The sequence below is a fragment of the Nomascus leucogenys genome, chromosome 7b (genome assembly GCF_006542625.1).
Source record: "Nomascus leucogenys isolate Asia chromosome 7b, Asia_NLE_v1, whole genome shotgun sequence".
In the NCBI taxonomy this organism is placed as follows: Eukaryota; Metazoa; Chordata; class Mammalia; order Primates; family Hylobatidae; genus Nomascus; species Nomascus leucogenys.
In genome coordinates, this window is record NC_044387.1 from 94,554,466 (window position 1) to 94,565,655 (window position 11,190).

General features: G+C 36.5%; 1 long non-coding RNA gene across 1 annotated transcript; it reads right to left on the reverse strand.

The window, feature by feature from the left end:
• Positions 1 to 476: 476 nt before the first annotated feature.
• Positions 477 to 10,947, reverse strand: LOC115836071. Its single transcript, XR_004031074.1, has 2 exons — positions 7,290 to 10,947; positions 477 to 2,069 (listed from the first exon to the last, which is right to left on the reverse strand). It is a non-coding gene; the product is annotated as an uncharacterized LOC115836071 (long non-coding RNA).
• Positions 10,948 to 11,190: the final 243 nt, after the last annotated feature.

Genomic DNA, 11,190 nt, shown 5'->3' on the forward strand with positions numbered 1-11,190 from the left:
ATGGCCTTGAAACCGAACGGGATGTAACGTGCCATTCCTCTCCAGTTCCCGAGCCCCACTCCCACCCTTGCCGTTGAAACTGTGAAAAAGCCGCCAAAGTCTGGGCACCCAGCATGGCGGTCGGAAGACAGTGAGATAAAGAATGCGATAGTAAGTCCTTAAGTGCTTCCTAGAGATAAGGTCCCGGAATCCTGGAAAAATTCAGTCTGGCCTCCCTACTTCAGCAAGTCGCCTCCTGCTTCTGTCAGCCCCCTCCCCACACACACCTGGAGGGAGAGGCGGTGGCCACAGGTGTAGCTGGGGCAGACCCTCCACTCCTCCACTCCCGGTAGCCAGGGGTCCTAAGGCCACGCGACTGGCTTCCTTCTCTGGGAATCAGGAGATGATAATGAGAAAATCCCTCAACCATAGGCGCGACGAAACTCAAAAATGGACAGCCCCCCCTTATTCATAAATATTACTTCAAATATGTTAAAGACGTTAAGTAATTTTTATTCTCTTTAGAATTTCCAACGCTATACTTTATTATGACAGATAAGGTATGATTTGTGCTAGTCGCGTGCCAGGACACTGAAGGTGAAAAGAAGGAAAACAAGTAAAAGGTTTTCTAAAAGAATACACATAACATTTAAGATAACTACATACAAAGCACTCACTTAATTTCTCTTAAAACAGTTACAATGAATAAATTACATTTCCAACTTAATAAAATTTAATTCTCTTAGTCGTTTGTACAATTGATGGCCTTTGGTTATAAAATTTTACTTTTTGGAAAAACATTGCTCCTCTGTCAAATTATAGCACATGACAAATAATATAGCAAATAATAGGTTTGACTTTTAAACATACACAGTTATTTGAAACAAAATGTTTTTAACTTCCTGGCAGCATACGCAAAACAATAAAAGCACAGTTATATTTTAGGAATTATCTTAATACATTCCCCTCTATGATATCAGAACTTACTCCTGATTGAACCAAGGAAGAACAGCTAACTCTCCGGATAAAACAATGTTTTCTCCTTCATTCCCAGATACGGTTTAGAAAGCAATAAATGCATATTTGCAAGAAGTCATGAAAAATCAAGATTAAAAATACTGTATAATCTTCCTGGTAAAACATAACATATACATTTTATATCTGATCATTTGAAACTGTCATCTATAAGTATTACATTTTAATGAAACATAACTCCTCATGATATATTTATTTCATAACAAATGGCAAAGGTAATATTACTTACCTTCATGTATTTTTTCTTTTAAAAGCTCCTCCCACCAAATGAGAGACCTCTGTTTAAACAGCAACTTATATTGAAATATATGATCTGAAGGAATTAGCTATTTGAAAGTCTTTTGACAGCTTTACATATTATATCTGTTGAGTTTTTTCTCTGTCTCTTATTTCCACAATTTACATGTGTGAATATATGGGTAACCCTCACTATCTTTTCAACATCAGTCATGCACATTAGGTAGAAAAAATTAATTTCTTTGTTTTTAAAATGATATATATCATTACTGTTAGGTGAGTAAGCTAAGTGTGTTTTTTTTTGGAGGGGGAAGGGAGGTTAATCACAATGATAGAGCAAATATAAATAGTATTATGTTGTTGGTGTTAAAAGGCAAAACCTCTCAGTCTGTGAAGATCACCTACTTACCTTCTCTCCATTAAAAAAAGAGTTGAACTTTTTGGCTCCCTATATAATGTGAGTTCTCCATAGATTTTATACTAAATATTAATATTAAGATTATAGAGGTAACCTTTTTCTAATGTCAAAGAGCTTTTGAACAATACAGGCATAGGAGAGAAAAGACACCTACCTCACACATTCACACCCCAAATTTCCTATCTCCAATGCAACAGGAATAATCCTTTTATTCCATTAAAATGGTCACTAACCTTATAATAATAAAGGCATGTTTTAATCTCTTACCTGAAGGAGTCTTATCAATGTAACAAGAACTGAAATTGTGACTGGTCCTTGTCGTTTATAGTACAGAGATCTGTACTGTATTGCCTTTGTGAAGAACTGAAGTAACAACATATGACTACTGCCTCCTGAGACCCTTATGAAAATAAGATATATAGCTGGTTCAAATAAATGCTTTAGACCTTGACCCAGGAATATAATTGAGAAAAACAAATTATTTCACATACACTAAAACATAATTAAAATGTTATTCTAAGCTTTGCTTTTGTGTGTTATGTTGTAGGTGCATACTAATGTTATCCTCAATCATAAAGCTATGTAAGAAATGATTGCACTTTTAAAAATCTTAAGTAAACATCTTTTTTCCTAAAAGTGGCAAAAATTAGCTTAGAAAGCAGTTACAGTGCAAGTTTCACTTTTAAAGGCTTTCGAGATTGAATATTTTAATTCATAACATATTTCTTATTGTTAAAATTTTTTGGCTTCTTCAAATCTGGCATTTAAAATTTTTCAGTTGTTTTGTAGACTATGTATGTAAGATTGCATTTTTCACTGTCAACATAAAGTCATTGTTTGCTTTGGATTTAGTATGTATTTGGATATGTATGCATATTTGTTTAAAACTATGAACTCTGGGGAGGGCTTTAATTCTATGCAACATAAGTCAGTTTTATATAATGAATATACACAACTTCAGCAAATAAAAAGTAAGATTTTAATCTTGATAATATATTCCTAAAATGCATTACGATATTGTCAATCTAAAATGAGCTTGATTTGGAAACAAAAAGAATAAGCTCTTTTAATGAACTAGTGGTATATTGTTATGTGTATATATGTTTTGCTGATTTTAGCAAGAAAATGGAAAATAATCCATAACAAAATGGAAAATAATCCTCCTGCAAAAGAAACTTGAAGTGGATTACCTAATAAATTGTTTTCAGCCTGAATTTTAAGGTACTAAGACATAGTCATATGTTTGTTTTTTAAAATATTTTCAAAAATCAAAGACATTAGTGGTATTCCCTATTTCAAAACCATGATCATTATTCTGCTTTTTACCACCAATATTTATGCTAAGAGAAACATGTTTAAGAGTCATCAACACCTTTGGCTCACTGACCATATGAATGAGTCATATGGTCAAAATGAATAAAATGTTATTTAGAAAAAGGAAAAAATATATATACATTTATACATATGCATAGGTATTCTTTTTAAATGAATAAAAGGGCTTCATAATTTGGTACAGCAGAAAAAGGGAGTAGCAAGCATCACAGCCCAAAGCAAGAATGAAACTAGCAATGGTGTCTAGACAAAGGAGCAAGAATATTTGCTTTTAGAGTTAGTTTTATTTGGGACAACTTGGAAGAAAGAAGGGTAGGCTCTCAATAGCTAAATGAAATTATCTGGATGATTTGTCTACACAGAGCAATAATGACATCTCTTTTTGTTGTTGTTTCATTTTGTTTTGTTTTTTGTTTGTTTGTTTGTTCGTTTGTTTGTTTGGTCAGTCTGTCAACCAGACTGGAGTTGCCCGGGCTGGAGTGCAGTGGCGTGATCTCGGCTCACTGCAGCCTCCACTTCACGGGTTCAAGAGATCCTCCTGCCTCAGCCTTCTGAGTAGCTGGGATTAAAGGTGCCCACCACCACGCCAGCTAATTTTTGTGTTTTTAGTAGAGACAGGGCTTTCAACATTTTGGCCAGGGTGGTCTTGAACTCCTGACTTCAAGTGATCCGCCTGCCCCGGCCTCCCAAAATGCTGGGATTAGAGGCCTGAGCCACCGCGCCTGGCTCTTCCTAATGTGCTATGTAGATACATCTCTAACAGGAAACTATAGATACCCCAGCATTTGCTTTTGAAATAATTCAAAACTTTCATTTCAGTTAGGAAACACATTTTGCCAACATCATGTTGTCTATCTTTTCCATTACATTCCCCATAACAATAGTTTTTAAATGAAGTATGCCTCAACTTAATGTTTATTATTAATGTAACAACTATTTGTTGACTGTTTACTACAATTCTCTGAGCACCAATGACTAAAACAAACAAAATAACCTACCCTTGATAGAGTTGGGGAACTTTTCTGCAGAGCATGGAAATTAAGGGGAAAAATCCTGTAGGTTTCAGGTTATCCACTAGGTGGCAAGGTGTGCAAAATTGACTGCTTATTGTAGAGCAAAATTTGGTACAAAGAATGTGCCTTTCTATGAAAATTTCCACCATATTTTGTTTGTAATGATATTTGTAAAGTCTCTTTTTGAGCTCTACAGTTAATAGCTAACGGTCAGGATACACTTTGTGTTCAGTTTTACAAAGCATTCTTTGCTTGGGGCTCATCTCTTCAAGAAGACAGCCAGCTGTGTTCCCTAGTGGCCCATCTACAAGATCCCCAAGCCTACCTTAAGAAAATTTTCTCTTTTCCTCCCTATATTTCTCTGTGCCCCCAGATGTGTGGATTATGAAATCTGCCTAAGGGTCTGAACATCTGGCTTTGCAGAAGGACCACAAAGCGTTGGTTCAATTTTATTCAAATTTACCTAGATCAATTTAGGTATCACATTTTGATTTGCTGATTTGGGGGGTTAGTGTCCAAAACGCTAACATCTTATAATAACATCCATGCTGATAAGTAGTCAAACACATATGCCCATATGTACATACATGCAGTCATGAATATATTTTGTTTTCAGAGACCACTTAAGTGAGATCTCACATTTATAGCAAAGAAATAAAATTATTTCATTTAATCAGACCTCTTCTTTTGAAAAGAATTGTGATATTTTTCTCAGTGAAATCAGGCCTTTATGCATATATTTTGTTTTCAGAGACCATTTAAGTGAGATCTCACATTTATTGCAAAGAAATAAAATTACTTCATTTAATCACACCTTTGGTAAAGAATTGTGTTCTTTTTCTCAATGAAATTGGATCTTTATGCATCTTTAGATCTCCCAAAGAGATTAAAGAAAAAAAATCTTTCCTTCTTTGAAAAATGGTTTATACAGGATGTAGAACACTTGTAGAGTTGTTTAAATATAGAGTTTGAGATTTTTCTGTGCTTGTCTAACATATGAAATCTGTATCTTTGTTTTCAGATGAGTAGCCTCTAACCCCAAAGTGAGATATTAGCTAGGCATGGTGGCACTCACCAGTAGTCCCAGCTACTTGAGAGGCCAAGGTAGGAGGACTGCTTGAGTCCTGGAGGTCAAGAGCAGCCCGGGAAGCATAGCAAGACTCCACTCTCTAAAAATACATGAAGTGAGATTTTAGAGATAAATATTTTTCTTTGTGAAAATGTTCTCCCCAACAAGACTGTGTGTCTAAGGACATAATTATTTGTAAAACATTAACATTTTAATGTTTATAGCTGAAATTTTTCTCCTTACATATTCACTTTGGCTGTGATAATTCTCAACACATTCAAAATGTGTGCCTCATGGCAGAGTTTATACATTTGGCCATGAGTTTTGATAACAGTTGTGAATAAGCGAAGGAAATATTATTTTATACATAAATTGGAAATGTGGGTTGTTTCTGATAGATGTGGTTGTTTTCCATTTATCAGAGTTGTAGGGAAGCTATCTTTTGAAGTTACGGAAAAACATTTAAGTCAGGCTCAATTCCTCTCAATAAACAATCAAGCACCAATTTATATCTGTTCTGCTTAGCTCAGGGCCCTCCACATAGTTCAATTAACAAATTTACTGATTGATAACTACAATTTGTTTCATGGAGAAGTCATTCGTATAAAATGTATTTATAGATCATAATGTAATCAAGCCAAGGTATTCTAGTAAAAAAAAATCCATTACTAATACAATTTTAAATGTAAAGGGATTTTACCTTCAGTTAGTGTAAACAAAAGTAAATCTCACCCACCCTCCCCCCAACCCTCACTGCAATAATTCTGCTTTGGGTTTCAGGACCTGGAAATAGAGCTTTTAGTGTTTTTATTTTTAATTCCCATTACAAAATATGTCAACTTTTTAATGACTTTATTATGATGAAATTCTATTCTGGATTACTATCATTTTAGGCTTTTCTCATAGACTTATTTTTACGAGAATTTTACTTTTTAGTTCACAATAGTATAACAAGCAGAGCAGAACTCAATAAAACTTTTTAAAACCACAAATTTCTCAATAACTCCTCAATACATCAAAGTTCTCATGTAACCATATTTTCTACTCAAAATTTTCAATATACATTTTCTTCATAATTATAATTATTGTACACATTTTATTTAGGGTTTTTACTTCATATGTCATTATAAACAGTTATCTTATCCTTAACTAGTTTTTATATTTATCTAGATTAATGGATAACTCCCTTGCATTTCTTTCTAAACATTATCCTTCCCAATGTTCCTCATTTCAGTAAAGGGCACTAGCAGCTGTCAGGTTTTTAAAGCCAAAAATCCAGGAGTTCTCAGTCCCTCCCCTCCCCTCTCCTCCTCTCCCCTCCCCTCTCCTCCCCTCCCCTCCCCTCCCCTCTACTCCCCTCCCCTCCCCTCCCGTCTCCTCTTTTCTCCCCTCCCCTCCTCTCCCCTCCCCTCTCCTCTTTTTCTCCCCTCCCCTCCTCTCCCCTCCCTTCCCCTCCCGTCCCTCCCCTCTTTTTTCTCTTTCTCTCTATTTTTTTTTTTGAGACACAGTCTTCCTTTGTCGCCCAGGCTTGGGTGCAGTAGCGCGATCTCAGCTCACTGCACCCTCAATCTCCCGGGCTCAAGCAATCCTCCCGCGTCAACCTCCAGAGTAGCTGGGACCACAGGTGTGCACTACCACAACCAGCTCATTTTTATATTTTTATTTTTTGTAGAGATGGGGGTCTCACTATGTTGCCCAGGCTGGTCTTAAACTCCTGGGCTCAAGCAATTCTCCCACCTCGGCCTCCCAAAGGCTTGGGATTACAGGCATGAGCCACGGCACCATCTCAGTTCTCTGTATCTCCACTGCCGCCACCCAGTTCTAAGCCTTCATGACCTTCCATCTGAACAGCCTCAGATGCCTGCTAACTGGACTCTGGCCTTTCCCTCTTGCTCCAGCCTATTACCCACTCTTCACACAGCAGTCAGGAATGATTATTTTAAAAACATACATCACATCACATGCCTCCTCTTTTAAAATCTTTCTGTAATGTTTTATTGCCCTTGAAATAGAATTCAGATTCTTTGCTACTACCTACCAGGCCCTGCCAGATACAGCTTCTGCCTTTTTTTTCCCCAAACCCATCTCCCTCTATGAGTTCCTTCCTTCCTCACATATTTCCTGACCTTTATCATGTTTTAGTGGCTTTTTTAGGTGCTGGGAATGGAGAAGTGAATATAACAGTGTCTTCTTTCATGGCGCTTACATTTTATGGTGCATGGACCAATGTTGTTTCTGACTCCCCGGCTCAGCCTTTATTGCTCCTCTGCTTTGGAAAGCACTTATCCTCTCAGGGCTGCAAAGACAGAGCGAGATTAATCAGCAGATCCAGGACTTGCTAGCCTGTGACCTCTATAAATGGTCATGTTTATCTCCTCAGAGCATACTTCTGGAGGCTAAATAAATTAAATAATACAAAGCCCATAGCACAATAAATGTAAGATAAATCTGATCTATAATTTGGATTTTTATTATCATTTTTGCAAAGAAATATTTCTACAACTTTTTCAGAAATTTCTGAGACTTGCTTCCTTATGGCATTGACCAAACTGCAAAATGAGCTCCCCTGCAGGAATTTTGAGCTACAAAATACATTCCCAAGAAGCTGGAAAAGTACTTCCTCCCAGAGCCAGGGCTCTGCTGTGCAGCATAATACAAATATCCTGAGCTTAACGCCATGGTTTTTTATCATGGATGCTGATTAGAACATAATTTAGTGATGTTTTTGATTGGAAACAAATTTTGACCCCCTGGTGCATTACATTCAAAATGTTTCCATTGCAAAGTGTTTAAACTTTTATTATTGCATTTATCACATTGTATTATAGTCATGGGTAGGGTAACCACACATCCTAAGTTTATGCCTTTTGTCCTGAAGTACCATCTGGTTTAGCATTTTAGCACTCTCAAAAGTGTCCTGGTTTAGACAATAAACTCTATAGTCCCCCAATTATGAGGCAGGTGCCTGGCTGCAGAGGCTGAGGAGCACTGGGGTGGTCCTAAGCTAAGTGTGGGCCTGTTTTGAGAAATTGGCGATGCTGGTGACCCAGAGATGTCTAGTTGCTTTGCATGCAGAGAAGGGCATTGAGGAGAAACTTAGGCACCAAGGGCCAAAGGTAGAATCAGTGGAGGAGAGTAAGGAGGGCCTCCAAGACTACACTGAAACTCTGTAAGAAGAGGGCTCCTCTTCTTATTTCTGCTAAGAACACAACACATTCTAAGGCAGTGAGGATGGAAGAGAACAGCTTCGTTTGGTTCTTTTGAGGCTTGTAGTTGTATTATAAGACAGCAAGGAATCAAGGGCAATGAGACAAAACTCAGAAGATGCCTTGCAATCCTAAACCTCAGTGAAGTGTGAAAGCAACTAAATCTGGGTTTCTGAGGACTAGAAGAAACATTTGGGGTTGGCTGAGGATTGGGTTTGCATGCTTCTTAATCACCAGTGTAAAGATATAATTTGGTTTGGTTTCATGCTAAAGTTTTAGTTTTCAGTACTTCCAATTAAAGGGTCAGATACAGTCTGTCAACCAAAAAAGAATATTTGTTAAGTAGAATACTTCATGTCCTGGCAGGAGGAAACCTTTCTGAACAGAGTGCACCTTGGTTATTTAGTTTAAAATTTTTATTCTGGAAGATTGTTTAAATTGAGACAGGATGGTAACTTTTTATATACAAGGAATGTTATTAAAGTACTTTGAGATTTTTGGATGCTTGATTTGAGAGCACTTGTCAAAATCAATTTGTTCATACGACATGTATTTAGATCCTACAGCTTGCCATGCACTGTGCTAAGTGCTCATGACAATGTCACAATGCATATCAACTCCTCTAGTTTCTTCTACTATGTCTATGCCCAGGACTCTCCCAAAACATTATCTTAGCCTTTATCTCCCATCTTAACACTATACAACTAACAGCTGAATACCTTCACATAATTGTCTTATGAATACTTCAAATTGACCACAATGAACTCATTCTCGCCTGCTTACATCCTCCCGTCATCACTACCTTCCTCCCAACCCAAGAGGACGTGTTCTTCACTTACATTCCCTCCATCTAGAATGGTAACTCCTTCTTCAGAGTATTTGGAGTAATTTTTAACTTCTTCATCTTCATGTCCAACAGCCAGTAGTTCACCAAGATGGTTTATTTCAAAAGTTTCTCTCAAATCTTGCTTCTATCACTTCCACCCCCAATGACAGTGCTAAAGTTCAGATTTCCATTGTATTTCACTTGCGTAATTATAGTAGCCTTTTCACTAATTTCCTTAGACTACAGTCTATTGCATTTCTACTTCATATATTAGATTGGCATTAGAGAGATCTTTCTGAAACACAGTTCAGAAATGATACCTTTCTTCTTGAAAAATATCCAATTGCCTACACAATAAAGTACTGACTCTCTATTTTAGCTTACTGTCTGTTCAAACTATATTTTCCAGGCTTTTCTTCCACATCACTCCCACTTTACCCTCCAACTCTAGCAGATTATTCACTATTTCATGACCCTTATAAGCTTTTGATTTCATGTCTTTGATCACGTTAACTCAGTCGGTAATACACCTACTGAAATAGCATTCATTCTTTCACACTCAGCCAGTTGGTATTAATTGCTTACTCCTCTCTTTCTAAAATACTAGTCGTTTTTTAAAAAAATCTTTTAACACCGTTTCTTCTGCTATTCATTAAGGTTAGTAACAAACAAAAGGTACATGGGAGTCAGTGTTTGTCTTGGTCCCTATAAATGGTCATGTGATTCTCCAAAAGTCACATAACTCCTCCAGAGCTCTGAAAAATTGTGGTGATATTATATATGAAGTATTACAGAACCGTATGTGATGTATTATGATTGCCTTCCTCCCACTGAAGTCCTTAATAATGAGGGGTAATTTTCTTCATTTTTGTCTCTTTCACAGCACCTAGTAAGTTCCTTTCTTGCACAAAATGAGCCATCTTTAAATGCTTAAATATTAAAAATTAAAATGTCTTTGTAATATAAAATAATGCTCTAAATTTATCATTGTATCATAGGTACTTAGGGGTTATGGTAAATCTGAACTTGAATATGTGAGAAATGATATTTCCCTTAAACAGTGAGAAAAGCACAAAGTACATCAGAATGATGTTGGAACAGCAGGTCTTGCCTGTAATGTGATTGGCTACATTAAGGCTTTAATAAATTGATGTAATAATAAGTGGAAGTATTAGAAACATTGTGAGTCAAAGAAACGGGAAACTGATGAAAGAAAGGGCAAAATAGCATGCTACTTAGTATAAAATTAAAAGCAATATGGGAGCAATTGTTGGCAGTTTCTAGTAGAAAGTGATTTCAGCTATCAAATTTTAAACGTGCAAAATGATCTCTATTGAGGAGTGCACTTGGCTATTTAAGTCTGAAGCAAAACATAAAGCATTTGATTCAGGTAACTCCCCTTGATCGGACTCCATGCCCGTCAATCAATTTACTGTAGGTTGATAGAGAGAGAGAAGGTGCTGATCACATTTAGTAGGTTATCACTGTAACATTTCCTTTAGTTCTGGATTTAAAATCATGTCATGAAAAATACACGTGCTTGAGGGGTGCTGACAAAACCAGAATTCTGAGGCTAAGAACCAGACCCAGAACCAATACAAATCCATCATGGTAATAAATGCCACTCTAGGAGAGCTGTTACAAGGCATTGAATTTCACCTAATCCAATATAAGCTTGGTTTCATTCAAGTTTTTCATTTCTCTGGCTTATTATTGACAATGGTCATAATCTTTTTTGGATGGCATCCAGGAAAATACTATATATTATAGTACCAAGGTTAATTAAAGGAAGGAGAGAAATACATATTTTTAGAATTTATGCTGTAAGAACAAAAATCTCCAAAGGGAAAGAAAATGAGTAACTATGAAGTCCTTTGCAAACACAATTGCCTAAATTAGACTTTGCAATCCGTTTTTAGGGAAAAATATGTATTTCTCTCCTTCCCTTAATTTCACAAACATTGAGAAAATAAAATATATAATTGTTGAGAATTATAGAGATACAATAAACTATTCAATGGCCGCAAGATTGAAAATGACATGGGCTTTGGAAGAAACTCACTGGAGGGCAATGT